The sequence below is a fragment of the Crotalus tigris genome, unplaced genomic scaffold, assembly GCF_016545835.1.
Source record: "Crotalus tigris isolate CLP2741 ecotype Arizona unplaced genomic scaffold, ASM1654583v1 scf7180000023627.613776, whole genome shotgun sequence".
Classification (NCBI taxonomy): domain Eukaryota; kingdom Metazoa; phylum Chordata; class Lepidosauria; order Squamata; family Viperidae; genus Crotalus; species Crotalus tigris.
Window position 1 is genome coordinate 209,573 of NW_024100088.1, and position 16,963 is coordinate 226,535.

The 16,963-nt window shown below is 40.0% G+C and overlaps 1 protein-coding gene across 2 annotated transcripts in view; it reads right to left on the minus strand.

Annotated features, from left to right (window-relative positions):
- The window catches only part of P2RY8 (P2Y receptor family member 8), an 80,597-nt gene that overhangs the window by 25,622 nt on the left and 38,012 nt on the right, over positions 1-16,963 (minus strand). The window lies entirely within an intron of this gene.

The following is a 16,963-nucleotide window of genomic DNA, read 5'->3' on the forward strand; positions in this document are numbered from 1 at the left end:
TTTCCGTGGACTGAGGGTGTGTGGTTTTGTATGCTGCTTGCACCACATGGATGGGGTTTTGCTTGTTTGTGCAGACCAGTTGCTGGCATGCCTCGGCCCGGTACCAGTCCATGGACTGGGGGTTGGGGACCCCTGCTTTTTGCTATTTGAACCTGCATAAAGTTCAAACACAAAGAAATATGTTAGTACCATTTCTCTCAACTAAGACTGAGAAGCACTGACTTTTTCATCTAATTTCTTATCTTTGTAACTGTAAGGAACCACTAATGTAAATGTTATGTCCTGGGCCGGCAGGCACAGGCTGCAGCGATTGGTCCAGGCAATGATTGGCCAGCAAGGTATTGTACTGCCTGGGCCTACGGGTGAAACTCAGGCTGTCAAACCTCATCCTCACAGATTTCCAAAATTCCAGAGTCAACGTGAGGGGGGAGGCCACACTCAAGGTGCAGCATAGGAATTTTGAGGGGCTACTGGATGTAGTTGTGGTGGGGGGAAACTGTACGAGTCTCATTGGACTCACTGGTTTGAGTCCCTGGGAATTCAGGTGACTGGAATACACAGTGTGCAAACAACAGGCCTGGATGGGGTCTGCAAGGAGTTTGCAGATGTGTTTAGTCCAGAACTTGGCTCCTACAAAGGCCCTCCTATTTCTCTGAGGCTAGACCCAGCCATAGCCCCCATTAGAATCAAGCCACGCAGGGTACCCTTTGCCTTAAAGGGAAAAATAGATGCAGAGCTGGATAAACTGATTCAGCAGGGTATCTTAGAGCCTGTGGACAGTAGTCCATGGGAAACGCCTATAGTTACACCACTGAAGGCCAACGGTGAAGTCCGAATCTGTGCGGACTACAAGTGCACGCTTAACAAAGCACTGCAGCAGCATTCATACCCAATACCAGTGGTCAGTCACATTCTAGCCTCCCTCAAGGGGGGCCAGATCTTTGCTAAGCTTGACCTCGCTCAGGCCTATCAACAATTGCCAGTTGATGAGGAAATGGCCGAGGCCCAAACTATAGTGACTCACAGGGGGGCATTCAAGGTAAGAAGATTGCAATTTGGGGTAAACGTGGCCCCTGGCATCTTCCAGAGTGTAATGGAGCAAACACTCTGAAATATCCCTGGCGTTTGCCTGTACTTTGACGATGTCCTCATCGCTGGGGACTCAGCTGACAATTTAGCCGAAAGGCTGAGAGCTGTTTTGCTACGTTTCCGCCAAGCGGGGCTGAAGCTTAAGCAAGACAAGTGCAAGATCAGAGTTACCTCCACGGAATTTCTAGGATTCCGCATTGATGCTCAGGGCATACACCCTGTGGAATCCAAGCTGCAAGCAATTCAGTAGGCCCCAAGTCCCAAGTCAAAGGGCGAACTTCAGGCCTTTCTGGGACTGCTAAATTTTTACCACTCATTCCTTCCTCACAAGGATGCAGTGGCTGAGCCATTACACCGGCTCTTGGACAAACAGTCCCCGTGACAGTGGACACAAGCACATGAAAAGAGCTTCAAAGAGGTCAAGGCCTTGCTCTCTTCAAATGCAGTCCTCGCGCACTTCAATGAGAACTTGCCAGTGTGCATCGCCTGGATGCGTCCCCTTATGGGATTGGGGCTGTGTTAAGTCACTTGAAGGCTGATGGAACGCAAGTCCCAATAGCATACTACTCGAGAACCTTATCATCAGCTAAACGCAATTATGCACAGATAGATAGAGAAGCCTTAGCCATAGTGGCTGGCATAAAGAAGTTCCATGACTTCGTATATGGCCGCCACTTCACGGTCTTTACAGACCATAAGCCACTGCTGGGGTTGTTCACAACGAACAAACAAACCCCACACATAATATCCCCAAGAATGTTGAGATGGTCTATCTTCCTGTCTGCATATGACCATACACTGGTTCACAAGCCAGGCAAAGAAATGGGTCATGCAGATGGTCTCAGCAGGTTGCCGTTACAGCAGATAGAGGCAGATCCAGCACCTGCCAATCGCATCCTGTCTATTCAGGACTTGCCTGAAACTCCCCTCAGTGCTAGGGATGTGGCTGCAGAAACAACCACCAATCACACGCTAACACGCGTGTTGACTTGGGCATTGTCTGGATGGCCTGACACATGTCCAGGCTCAGAATTCCAGAGCTTCTGGCAGAGGAAGCATGAGATTTCCAGCTTCAAGGGGTGTGTCCTATGGGGTAGCCGGGTAGTAATCCCAACCTCATTGAGGACTAGAGTCCTGCAGTCTCTGCATGAGGGACATCTGGGAATAGTCCGGATGAAGGCGTTAGCGCGCAGGTATCTTTGGTGGCCTGGGCTCGACAAAGATGTCAAGGCCCAGGTCCACGTGTGCACTGTCTGTCAACAGTCAAGGCCGGAGATGCCCCAGGCCCCAGTTCATAGGTGGGAAGAGACTCATACCCCATGGTCGAGGATCCATATCAACTACGCTGGGCCCTTTCAGGGGCAATTCTTCTTAATTCTCATGGACAGCCATTCCAAGTGGCTAGAGGTCGTGTCTGTCTCCTCCACTACCACTGCTAGGACCATCCAGGTGCTGAGAGGGATCTTTGCCGCACATGGACTTCGCGATGTCCTTGTCTCCGGCAACGGGCCCCAATTCACGTTGTTTGAGTTCAAGGTGTTCCTCCAGGCCAACATGATCCGGCATGCCACATTGGCACCATTCCATCCAGCTTCCAACGGCCAGGCTGAACGAATGGTGTGCACAACCAAGGATGCCTTAAAGAGGATCATTCACGGGACCTGGCATCACAGGTTAGCGGACTTTCTTCTGTGCCACCGCACCACACCTTGCACAGCTACTGGAAAGAGCCCAGCTGAACTCCACTGGGGTTGCTGCCTCATCTTGAAACTGGACAGATTGCACCCAGACCGGGTGGCTTCACAGGTGTCACAGCCGCGGGCATCTAGGAGACTACAAGTGAGTAGTCCGGTCTGGGCAAGGAACTATGGACCAGGACATATCTGGGTCACAGCAGTGGTATGCAAGGTCTCTAGGTCGCTGTCATACGAAGTGGCCTTGGACAATGGTCATGTGATCCGACATCACATTGACCAACTGTGCTGGAGGATTCCCAGCAACTCTTCTACTCCTAGCTCTGATCTCGGGGGGGAGGAGGACCACAATTACGATTTTGGCCATGGTCTCTCCAACTCCCCAGGCTTCAGCTCCTGCTCCAAACAGGGAGTCCACAGAAAGGGGGTTTGCCATGGAGGCAGCTCCAACCTCCAGCATTCAGGCCACTCCAGCTGCTGGTCTAGGGCTCAAGGAACAGTGCTCCCAAGAGGAGTCCAGTGGGGACTTGGGGAATTCCACCCCACCACTGGACTTGGGGAATTCTACCCCCCCAAGGAACCCTGGCTTGGATTTAACAGATCCAGCCAGTCAGCAGCTGGATGGGTCCCCTGGGTCTTTGGGGCAACAAAGTCCTGGTCTGCCTAGCCGGGCAGGCGAGCTGGCAGGCCAGGCACACACACCGCCCATGAGAAGATCAGGGCAGGCCAGAGGTCCTCCCAAATACTTACAAGACTATGTATGGTCTTTGTCAGTTCATGGGCAGGCCTGGTAGTCAAGGTTAAGTAATGCAGCTGAAGGGGAGTGGGGAGCATGGCGATAGCAAGACTGTAGTGTTGTGTATATATAGATGCAACGTACGCAATGTAATGGAGTGTGGAGTATTTAAAACAATAAGTGTGCCTTATTATTTTAGCCAAGGGGGGAGGGGTGTTATGTCCTGGGCTGGCAGGCACAGGCTGCAGCGATTGGCCCGAGCAGACCATGTGGATGCCCGGGACAAGAAAGGCTGCTTCCAGCCTTTGCAATGATTGGCTAGCAAGGTATTGTGCTGCCTGGGACAAGAAAGGCTGTTTCCAGCCTTTGCAATGATTGGCCAGCAAGGTATTGTGCAGGGCGGCTATAAAAGGGGGCCGCACCATTTTAAAAGCTGTTCTGTTGGTGTTGCAATAAAGGAGACTGTTGGAACTTGTTGCTTTGTCTCAATGCCTCTTTTCCTGAAACAGAACAGTAAGGTACCACTTCAATCCACATCTTAAGAAAGCAGAACTTTTGGAAACAGTTTCTTCCAACAGGAACTTTCATTAAGAGAAATTGATAGCAGGCATGATATACAGGATCTGAGGGAAAGCGGTGCAGAGAGTGGTGAGAATGGCCAAAAAGATCATTGGCAGTTCCCTCCCTCCCTTCCAGGACATAGCACAGAAGCGTTGCTTGAGCAGGGTCCGTAAGATTATCTGGGACACTACACATCCTCTTCACGACCTGTTTTCCTTGTTACCTTCTGGGAGGAGGCTTTGTGGTATCTGTAGCAGAACATCCAGATTCAGCCATAGTTTCATTCCATACAGCATTAACCTTGTGAACTCTCAAGCTTCCTCCTTCTGCTATATATTCAAGATGGACAGTATTTATTTGCTATGTATATGTAAGGGTGTGGGTCTATACATATGTTGTTCATAGTATGTTTAGGTGTGTGTCATGTATGTGTTTCACTTGAGAGCCGATAACTAAATTTCATTTTTGATGTGTGCCATTGTGCCCATAGTAAAAAAAAATGACAGTAAATGTTATCTTATCTTATTTCCTTACAAATCAATGTTTTAAAGTGTACCTAAGCAGCCCCCACCTCGCAGTTCTTCCAGGCAATTCAGACTGGCAGATTTCTAGGTGTTAAATCCAGGAAAGATAACATCAATCCAGCTCCATTTTACATGATCATTCAACAGCTCCTCACATCTTATTTTGATGACGGATAAATGAACCAGATTCCAGAGGCTGCATCTTTTCACTCCCCTTCTTAGCTGGCAGGTAAGGAGGAGAAGTTCAGATTGGCATAGGATAAAAGGCTAATGGTTACATTGTGATGGTTAGCAGACCTGAGATGAATAAACAAAAGGTTACTTTGTAGTGAATAGAGGAAGTGAAAGTAATAAAACCCTCATGCATACTCCCCCTCCCCCTTAGGAGTATGGCAGGATTCAGGAGAGGGTACGAATTGGTTTTTGATCAGAGGAGATAGATAGAAAGGAAATATAACTGGATCCTGACAGTAACATTCTGTCTTTGTGCTGTATTAGAAATGGCCAATCTGTGGCCCACCAGGTAAAGAGTTCTATAATCCTTTCAACTTGAGCACAATAGTTGAATTGATTGTGTTCAGGAATTTTGGAGGGAGTTTCATACATTGTCTATCTCTACACTACACAGTGCTTAGACAAAATGGTGGTGCACAAGGGGCGGGGGTAGAACCTTCTACATCAGGGATGTCACACTCAATTTCATTGAGGGCCACATCAGCATTGCGGTTGCCCTCGGGGGGCCGGGTGAGTGTGCCAGGGTGAGTGCGGCCTACTGGGTGGGCATGGACAGAGTGGGTGTGGCCTACTGGGTGGGCGTGGCCAGCTCTACATCGTTCGTGTCAAGGGTGCCTGTGAGGGCCTGAGCAAGAGTGGGACAGACCTGACGGTCTCTGACAGAAGGGGGTGGGACCAGGGCAAGTGCCAAGGCATGGTCCACTGGAGGAGCCTCACTGTTCCTCTCAGGCCATGTGTGGGGGCCTGGATGGTGGTGCGGGCTGCCCGGAGCCCTGGGAAGAAGAGGTCAAATGTCCAGCCTGGCCCTCGAGCACCTGCAGCACCAAGCCATTTCCAGATGGCCTTTGGAGCTAAGACTGAATACATTTCAGTATAGATGGCCACCACAAAATTGTACATTGGCTCCTGGCTGGCCTGGGCTAGGGCCAAGGCAGCGGGGGACGTTCCCTCACTGTTTTCAGGATGGCTTTGTGGGCCACATGAAACCACTTTGTGGGCCACATCTGGCCCCCGGGCCTTGTGTTTGACATGTCTGTTCTACATGAACTCACATCAATTTATAAAGTGAGCATTTAAAAATGTGAGAGACTTCGCACTGAAATGTCCCTCTGATTTTTTTTCTATATGTGAATTTGGCATAAATGAAGTTGATACAGCTTTCTACAATTTCTCATCTTCTAGATATGGCAACCCTATCTGGGAGTTATGGAACTTGGAGTAAAACATGTTTAAAGATCACCAAATTAAAAAAAAAGTTATCTTAAAAGATAAATAAATAGACCAAGCAGTCTTGGATGAAAATATTAATTCAGCAATGGAAGACCTTCATGGCTGCAAGAAAGAAGATAAATATCTAGATTTTTAAGCATCAGAAGGCAGGACAAGAAACAATGGTTGGAAACTGATCAAAGAGAAAAGCAACCTGGAATTAAGGAGAAACTTCCTAACAGTGACAACAATTAACCAATGGAACAGCTTGCCTTCAAAAATCATGGGCGCTCCATCACTGGAGGTTTTTAAGGACAGTCACTTGTCTGAAATGGTATAAGTTCTCCTGCATTAGCACTTTTGGAAATGCTGCCTTAAACTACTCATTCCTAAATGATGACTGCAGTTATCTTATTTAGTTCCCAAGATTCTGGAACCCATCTTCTTGTTCCTGGTATTGAACCTGGGCATATCTGTACTTTGGCTTGCCCATCATTTCTCTCTTTGTCTCTCAAATTTATTGGCCACCCATCTTACTGCCAGGTAATTCTGGGCAGTTCATTAATACCAGCCACTCATCACTTCCTGAAGATAGAAACAGATGATGTTGTCTTCCTTTCATTCCTATCCTATTACAACCGCACACCTTATTCATGTTTCTAGCCTTATTTTAAAAACACTGTTTTCTGACTCAAGTTACTTGAGGCCTTCAAGATAGTCTTCAGGACTTCATTCCAGTTCTACTGCCAGCCCTAGTTTCAATTGGCTGGGTTCACTGGCATTTTCCCACCCCTCCAGTGGCTGGTTATTATCTGGGACAGTCATTTCATTCTGGGATGCTTTGTTCTCTGAAGGTAAGTTGTGATTTTGTGTCACAGTTTCTAAGGTAGAGTATGCAATGTCGATTTAACAGGCCACTGTTGAGTGGCTGTTAAATCAATAATGTATACTTTACTACAGAAACTCATGTTCCATTCAATCCTTAAATCTCCCTTTTGCTTTCTCTAGGCTGGATGAAGCTTGCTCCCTTTGCTTTCCCACCTCTTGCCCACAATACTTCAATATATGGTAATATATGTGGTCCCCAACCTTTATGGCTTGACAGCCCAGTAGGGGATGGAAAGGGAAATTGGCCTGTGCAACTCAAGCTGAGCTGTGTGGTTCTGAACGGGCCACAGCCGGTAGTGGGCTGCAGGACAGAGTTTGGGCTTAGGGGACTGGTGGTTAAAGCGTACAATGAATGGTTGCAGGAACTGAGTGTGTTTAGTCTATTGAGGAGAAAGACTAGGGGTGACATGATAGCAATCTTCCAATATTGACAGACTATTACAAAGGAGAGGGGGTCAATCTATTCTCCAAAGCACCTGAGGAAAGGACAAGAAATAACAGATGGAAGCTTATCAAAGAGAGACCCAACCTAAAATTAAGGAGAAATTTCCTGTCAATGAGAAAAATTAACTAGTGGAAGGGCTTGCCTCCAGAAATTGTAACTTCATCATTTTTAAAAAGAGATTGGATTTGTCCTGAATTGTATCAGGTCTCCTGCCCAAGCTGTGGGTTGGACTAGAAGACCTTCAAGAACCCTTCCAACTTGACTTCCTGTGGTTGTTTCAGTGCCGATGGCCGCTGTTTGACAGCTGCCGGTCCCGGGAAATCGTAAAAGCCGGCAAAACAGCAAGGATCAGCTGTTTTGTGGCTTGAAACTTCCCTCCTGGGCGAAGGGAGGGAGGTGAGCTTTTGCCTGGATAAAGGTAGCGCCTCGCAGCTTTCCCAGTTTTTTTTCTGGGAGGTGAAGTGAGTGCTCCCTTGGAGTCTGGGTGTTGCTTCGTTTCCTTGAATGCCTTTGTTCTCCGAAGAGAACGAAGCTAGACGCTGCCTCCACTGCTGCTATCTGATGGGAACAGTAAGTTAATTCAAAAGCAGACAGAGCGGTCAGGAAGAGAAGAATTGATGATTTTACTTTAAACCTAACTCATTTGAATTAACATCTACTCCTGTTACTATTCTAATTGGAGTGAAGAAATATGGCGGAAGAATCCTCCTTCTTTGTCACTTTCTTTGTTTGAGAACTTTCACTTTCTATTTTTTACTTACTATCTTTAAACTGGCAACAAAGTTTTAACAATGTAATAGACTTTGTTCATTTTAAAGGGGGAAAAATTCTTATTCCCCCCCCCTTTTTAAGGGGGAATTGCTTTTTCTTCTCCTTTGTTCTTACTATTTTTTGGGAAAGAGAAAGGGGGGAAACCCCCTCCCTTTTTAAAAAAAATGGCTTCAAAACGTCCTGGACTTCCTTCTCTTTCTAAAACTTCAACTGCCTCTCCAGTAACTCAGACTGTACAACAACCCAAACTTAAACCTTCTCCACCTTCACCCCCACCTTAGGCACTTACACTTCAGGATTTACAAGATGCCTTAGATAAGACTTTGGAAAAATCACTAGAAAAAACAGCAGAGCTTCTGGCTCAAGAAAGTAATGAGCTCAGGAAAGATATTGTTTTGGCACTCAAAGGGCTTGCTGGCCTTGTGGAAAAGATTGACGACAGGGTGGATGAAGTGGTCAGTAATGTTAAAATATTACAAGATAGAGTTGAAAAAATAGAAGAAAATGTGGATGCCACACAGAATGATATTATAATGTCACAATACAGAGAAATGGAACATGCTTTGAGAATAAGGGGCCTGAAGGAAAATATTAAGGAGAATTTGAGATAAGAAATTGCAGTAGAATTGGCCTCTATTTTGGAAATTGATCCTGAAGAAATGTTGAAAGATATAGAAAAGATTTTTAGAGTTAATTCGTGGGTTGCAAAACAGAGGAAATTACCAAGAGATGTGGTGGTCTATTTTGCGAGAAAATCACTTCGTAATGAAATTATACAGGCCTTCTATAAACAAAGATTTCAGATTGCAGCTCAGGATGTGATAGTTTTAAAGGAAATACCTTCTGAAATTCTTAGAAAAAGAAAAGACTTTGCTTTTTTGGCTGATGAACTTAAGAAGCGACAAATTCAATTTAGATGGGACATACGTGTGGGGATAGTGGTGACTTACGCTGGTACACGATGCCGTCTTAATACAGTTTCAAAAGCAAGAGATTTTTATGTTACTATTTTAAAAGCAAGTCCACCACCATCTCCAAGATCAAAGAAAGATGAGAGCAAGGCAGAAGCACAGTTGTCTGTAGGTTCAATGCCATATTTGGGAGAAGAATTGTTGGTTGAAGTTATGCAACAGAATTTGCAAATAACAGAAGACCCAAGGGAACAGAGAATTACATGCGCTGCTTATAAACGTAGAGAAAGACAACAACAACAACAACAACAACAAAAGGCAGATGATGGAAGTTTACCACAGTCTATTTCAGAGCCGGTGGGAGGAGCAAGGCCAAAGAGATCATTGACTGTAAATCTAGAGGCTTTGTTCCAAAGGCTTAATCCTGCCAAGGATGGCAAAGCTTCTAAGCTGGAATATTAATGGGCTCATCTCACCACAGAAGAGAAAGAAAATCTTTCATTATTTGAAACAACACAGAAATGATATTATTTGTTTACAAGAGACTCATATTATTTTTAAAGATCAAAAATATTTGTTTAATCCCCGGCTGGGGATACATTTTATAGCTCCTGCCTTGCAGAAAAAAGGAGGAGTAGTTATCTATGTGAGAAAGGAGCTTTCACCGAAGTTAATTGATTTTGACTTACAAGGAAGATATGTTATTATTGATTTACTAATAAATGATAAGAGAACTCTTTTGGTTGGTTTATATGCTCCCAATCAACAACAAAAACATTTTTATAAGTTGATTCACCAGAAATTAACTTCTTTGGATTATAAATCAGTTATTCTGATGGGAGATTGGAATGGTGTTTTAGACTCAGGTAAAGATAAGAAGGGTCCCTTTAAGGTTTCTAACCATGCAAGACTTCCTAAAGTTTTTTTTTGATTTAAAGGATGATTTGGAACTTAGAGATATTTGGAGAGAACGGAATACTGAGGAAAAAGACTTTACTTTTTTTTCGGATAGACACCAATCTTATTCTAGAATTGATTTTTTCTTGGTTACTAGTGATTTCCTTTCTAGGGTGAAGACTATCAAGATATTTCCTAGAATAATTTCAGACCACAGTCCGGTATGGTTGGAAATTTCATCGGAAGAAAGAACTAGAAGGACTTGGAGGTTGAATGAGAATTTATTTAGATATGAAGAGAATATACAGCGATGTAAATGTTATTTAAAGGAATTTTTTGCTTGGAATATGAATAAGGATACTTCGATGCCAATGGTATGGGATTCTTGTAAAGCATATATGAGAGGGGTTTTGATTTCTATGAACAATGCTCACAGATGTAAACAGACCCAGAAACGTAAAGATCTTGAAGATGAGATTAAATGTAAGGAAAAGATTTTAATATCAAATCCAATGGACAATAAGTTAAAAGTTTCTATTACCTTGTTGAAGGAGCAATTTAATGTGTTATTAGCAGATCAAATGGCAACTAATTTGAGGTATGTGAGACATAATACATTTTGTAATGCAAATAAACCTGGTAGATGATTGGCTTATCAATTACGTAAGAAACAGAAATCGAGGATTATAGATAAAATAATTTATAAAGGTAAAGAAGTCTACCAACAAAATTTGATTAAAAAGTCTTTTTTAGATTATTATTCTAAATTATATGCGAGTGAAAGTATACAAATTTCAGATATAGAAAAATATTTACAGGGAGCACATTTTCTTAGACTTACGAGTGATCAATGTGATGGGATTAATGGTTTAATTACTTCTGAAGAGATTGTTTTTGCAATTAAACAATTGAAGGTTGGTAAGACTCCAGGTACTGATGGGTTAACGGCAATTTATTATAAGATGTTATCTGAAGAAATGATAGAACCATTAAAGGTACTGTTTAATGATATTTTATCTGGAGCAGAATTACCTCCATCTTGGAAAATGGCCTTCATATCATTAATTCCAAAGGATGACCAGGATCTGTCCCAACCTAGAAATTATAGGCCTATATCTCTTTTAAATACAGATTATAAGATTTTTGCAAAGATATTGGCAAATAGATTAATGCAGATTTTGAAACAATTGATTCATACTGACCAATCTGGATTTATAATGGGGAGATATATGAAAAACAATGTACGACAAATTGTTAATTTAATAGAGTATTTGGATAAGAACAACCAAATCCCTGCTGCTTTAATATTTATAGATGCTGAGAAAGCTTTTGATCAATTAGATTGGAATTTTCTATTGAAAGTTGTAGAGGAAATGAATTTTGGAGATAAATTCTTGTCTGCTCTCAAGGCCATTTATCAACAACAATCGGCACAAATTATAATTAATGGGGGATTAACAGACGTATTTAAAATAGGAAAAGGTACAAGACAGGGTTGTCCTTTATCCCCTTTGCTATTTGTATTAACAATGGAGACTTATTAAAATTCGAGATTCATCTAGATTAAAAGGAATAAAAATAAGTAAGATTGATTATAGGCTGAGAGCTTTTGCTGATGATTTGGTTGTGACATTATCCCATCCAACAGATTCGGTCAAAGATTTGGTTGAAATTTTAGCGCAGTATGGACAGGTCTCTGGTTTTAAGGTAAATAAGAATAAAACTAAAATATTATTGAAAAATATGTCTAGGAAGGGAAAAGATTTTATAGCTGAAACAATCGGTTATGAAATAGTTAATAAGGTTAAGTATTTAGGAGTTTATATTACAACATCTAATGGAAAATTGTATAAGAATAATTATGAGTGCTTATGGGTTAAAGTTCAAAAAGATTTAAATGATTGGCAAAAGCTACAACTATCATTATTGGGGAGAATTTCAGTAGTGAAGATGAATGTTCTACCAAAGTTTCTTTTTTTGTTTCAGATGATACCCATTTTAAAGAAGGATGCTAATTTGGATGAGTGGCAGAAGGGTATTAATAAATTTATTTGGGGCGGGAAGAAATCAAGGGTAAAGTTTAAGATTTTACAAGATGCTCAAGAAAGAGGTGGACTTAAAGCACCAAATTTGAAATTATATTATGATGCGGCCACTTTAACCTTAGTAAGTGACCGGCTTAATTTAACAAATAGAGATATTCTTGTTCTTGAAGGGTGGGATTTATTATATGGTTGGCATGCATATTTAATTTTTGATAAGAAAGTAGATTTGGTCTTTAAGTCACATATTTAAGATATGCTTTACTTCGAGTTTGGAAAAAATATTATTATAAGTTAAATTATAAAATAACTATTTGGGGGATCCATGGACAAGCAATCCAGGGGGTTTCTAAGGGGGTGAATTTTGACAACATTTCGTATAAAGAGTTACTTACTTGGTGGGGTACTGATTGGCAATTAAAGTCTTCTGATGTGTTAAGGCAAGAAAACATTTTACAATCGTGGTTTCAATATTTGCAAATTGTGCAGAGATGGACTTTGGATAAGAAAGTGGGAATTACTTTTGGAATTCAGATCAAGGATCAGAAATGTGCCCATATTAAAAGAATTTATAATGAGTTAATAAAATTGGATTCAGAAACAGAGTTAGTTAAAGATTGTATGATTAAATGGGCCCAGAATATTCAAGAACCGATCTCGTTGGACTTATGGGAGGTAATTTGGACTAGAAATGTTAAATTTACACAGGCCCAGAATTTGAGGGAAAATTTTTACAAAATGTTTTATAGATGGCATTTGGATCCTAAAAAGTTGTCCTGTATGTACCCGAACCTGCAACCTAAATGTTGGAGATGTGGTTGCTTGGATGCAACCTATTTTCATGTTTGGTGGACTTGTAAAGTTATTAAAGCCTTCTGGATTATGATTTGGTGGAACATTCAAAAGGTTTTTAAAAGGAAGATTAAGTTTACTCCCCAACTGTTTCTTTTGGGAATTTTTGTGGACTTTAATGTTAGAGAAACTATCTTAATGTTGAATTTAATAACAGCAGCAAGATTACTGGTGGGTCAATATTGGAAGAAGGATACTCTGCCTTCTTTAGAAGAATGGTTATTTAAGATTTCTAATTTAGCAGAAATGGCTAAAATTTCTGCTTATTTAAAGAACCATTCACAAGAGAGATATTTTAATGTATGGAGAAGATGGATAGAATATGTTCAGAAGAAATATGGAACTACAAAGTTTCACTTATTCTATGAGTAATGATTTTGTTTATAAACTTATGATGTTAAAGTTTGAAGAGAGTTAAGGGTTTTTATGATTTTGTTCATTGTATAATTAGTAAACTTAAATAGATTATGTTTAATATGTTTGCATAATCCTGTATTTTGCTCTGGGAAGTCGGGGGGAGGGGGTGGGGGGAGGGGGGTGGGGGTGGATGGGTTGAAGTTTAAGTAGTTCAGATAAAGTAGAAATAGTCTTATTGTATATAATATTAATGTTTTAATTTTGAGAGAGGAACTGCTTGGGCATTTCCCCTGGACCGCATCAAGAGGGAGGAGAAGAAGGTGAGAAGTAAGTAGGAAGGTTGAGGTGAAGGAGGAGAGGGGGTGAGTGAAGAAAAAGAGGGAAAGAAGTAAGTTGGTTTGAGGTGGGATGCGGTTTGGGGGGAAATGGGCGGGCAAGACCGAATGTGGTGTGTATCAATTTGTTTTATTTTTTATCTGAAGTATTTGTAAGATTGTTATGTATTGTAAAGTTGAAAATAAAAAAATTTACAAAAAAAGAACCCTTGCAACTCTGTTATTCTGTGTTCTGCATTTTCTGAGTAATGTGAGTGCATTTGTGACCAAATGTTGTGCAACTTACCACAAAATCCTTCAGTGTGAAACTGATTTAAGTTCTGGTAGTCTCAGGCAGCAGTGCCAGCTTAGGTTCTGATCAACTAATTAAGATCACAGAACTCAGCTTCTTAACTTGTAGTTAGCATTTCTTAGAAAAGGGCTATAATGATATGGCCTTGGGGAAAAAAGAGGAAGAGTTACTGTCTAGGTTATGATCAGATAAAAAGAAGGGAGCCCTAGCTGAATGATAGGCAGAGAAAGAAATTTAGAAGGCATCTGCCCTAATGTGCTAGATAGTAAAAAGAGATGATGGGAGATTTGTATTTTCAGACTTGCAAGATTCTGTTAATGTAGCCTTTCAATAAAGTAGAATTATCAAGAAAAGAAACAAATTCAACATAGCCTCAAAGATCAACTTAGTACTTTGGAAGCTGAGCTGCAAATTAACCTGCAAATGAAAAAGCTGAAAACACAAATGGAATTAATAAAACACAAACTAAATTTATTGGAAATGGACATGATAGCACAACAAATTAAACGAACTAAACAGAATTTTTTTGAAAATGCTAATAAACCGGGGAGATGGCTTGCATATAGATTGAAAAAAGAAAGAGAAAAAAGATTAATTAGTAAGCTACGGGACTCAAAGGGCAAATTGCATTGCCATAATGATGTAATGAAAAAAATTATTAAGGACTATTATGAGATACTTTATAAGGTGGAGGCGGTCCCTAAAGAGGCAATTCAGGACTATTTAAAAGAAGCAAATCTCCCAAAGGTTCCTGAGAATATGCAGCAGAGGCTGAATGAGGAGATATCAACAAAGGAGATTACAGAGGCAATAAAAAGGCAAAAAAAGGCAAAAAAAAAAAGACAAAACACCGGGACCTGATGGACTTCCTGCAGAAGTTTATGTAGCATTACAAGATACTATAACTCCAATTTTGAAAGATGTATTACACAGACAAAAATACCGAACTCATGGACTGAAGCTAATATTACTTTGATATCTAAGGAAGACACAGATCTTACAAAAGCAAAAAATTATAGACCAATATCGTTATTAAATGTGGATTATAAAATTTTTGCTGCAATAATGGCAGAAAGAATGAAAAACTTTTTGACTGAATTTATTCATTCAGACCAAAATGATTTCCTTCCTAGAAGGCAGATAAAGAATAACTTGAGAGTTATCTTAAACGTTTTGGAATACTATGAAAATCACCCAGGGAATCAGATGGCACTTATATTTCTTGATGCAGAAAAAGCATTTGATAATCTAAATTGGCAATTTATGTTTCAACAGCTTCAAGAAATGGATTTTGGTGAGAACTTTATTAAAGCAATTCAAGCGATTTATAAAAAACAAACAGCAAGAATACTTTTGAATGGAGATTACAGAGATGGATTCGATATAAAAAAAGGTACAAGACAGGGATGTCCACTGTCCCCTTTGTTATTTATCCTCACGTTAGAGGTATTGGCTAGAAATATCAGACAAGATACGGAAATAAAAGGATTGGAAATTAAAGACCAGAAATATAAGTTACAGGCTTTTGCGGACAATTTAGTTTTTATTTTAAAGGAGCCATTAGAAACAATTGTTAAATTTTTGCAGAAAATTGAGAAATTTGGAGAAGTGGCTAGATTGAAAATAAACAGGGAAAAGACTAAAGTGTTAACAAAAAACTTAACAGACAAACAGAAAACTCAATTTGTTCAAATGACAAATCTTTAAATAGTTAAAAAAGTTAAATATTTGGGCATTTATTTAATTAAATATCTAAAAGAAGATAATTATGAGAGATTAATGAAACAAATAAAAATAGATCTGGAAAAGTGGGAAAATCTCCAACTGTCATTGTTAGGAAGAATAGCTACTGTTAAAATGAATATCTTACCAAAGCTATTGCTTCTGTTTCAAATAGTTCCTGTTAAATTGAGCAAGAAATTTTTTGATGATTTAAATGCAGTAATACTAACATTTATATGGCAAAGAAAGAAAGCAAGAATTAAATGCAAACTGTTACAAGAATCCAAAGACAGAGGGGGCTTTGGATTTCCAGATTGGAGACTTTATTACCAAGCAACTATTTTGCTTTGGCTTAAAGAGTGGATTATATTAAGAAATAAAAGATTGCTTTATCTAGAGGGATATGATCTTCAACTAGGTTGGCACGCCTTTTTATGGTATGAGAAAACCAAAGGACACAAATATTTCCAAAATCATGCCACTGCTCTCAGAATGGGAGAAAATTAGACATAAAATGTATATGAAAATACCGGAGTAGCTTTCAACAATGGAAGCATTTGCTTACTCAAACTTGATTAACTATGATAAATTGGTTAGCTATAAAGATATTTTGGACAATGAAGGAAAACTGAAAGATATGCAAGTCCTTCAACAACAAGGTATTGACCTAACATGGTGGGCCTATTTGCAAATCCAAGCAAGATACGAAAAAGATATAAAATTTACTGGATTTTATAAAGAACAGACTCCGCTGGATAAAATTTTGTTGAAAACAGATGAGGATTTGCCAATTTAGATTATCAAATGCTTTTTCTGCATCAAGAAATATAAGTGCCATCTGATTCCCTGGGTGATTTTCATAGTATTCCAAAACGTTTAAGATAACTCTCAAGTTATTCTTTATCTGCCTTCTAGGAAGGAAATCATTTTGGTCTGAATGAATAAATTGATTAAGAAACTTTACAAATTTTGCAATTGCAAGAGAAATTTTTTGCCGTATGGGAAAAATGGATAAATTTTATACAACATAAATTGGATATAAAAAAATATCATTTAGCTTTTTTATAACTTGTATATAATTTTTGATATTTTATAGATTGTATTTTTTCTCTTTTTTCCTTTTTTTCTTTTTTTCTATCTCTTTCCTTCTTTCTCTTTTCTTTCTTCTTTTTTTCTTTTTAAGTATTTTTTCTTTTTAATGCTTATGTCATATATATTTTATTATTAACTATTTTATAAGTTGTTAAAATTTGTTTAGGTTTTTTAAAATTTTAATTAAGCCTATATTCAGCTCTGGGAAGCTCGGGGGGGGATGGAAGGGGTGGTTTGGGAGGGGTAAGTCACATGGTTTGTTTGCCACTTGTCCTTTTTAGTACTTGTTGCACCTCCTGGAACCAATTAAGC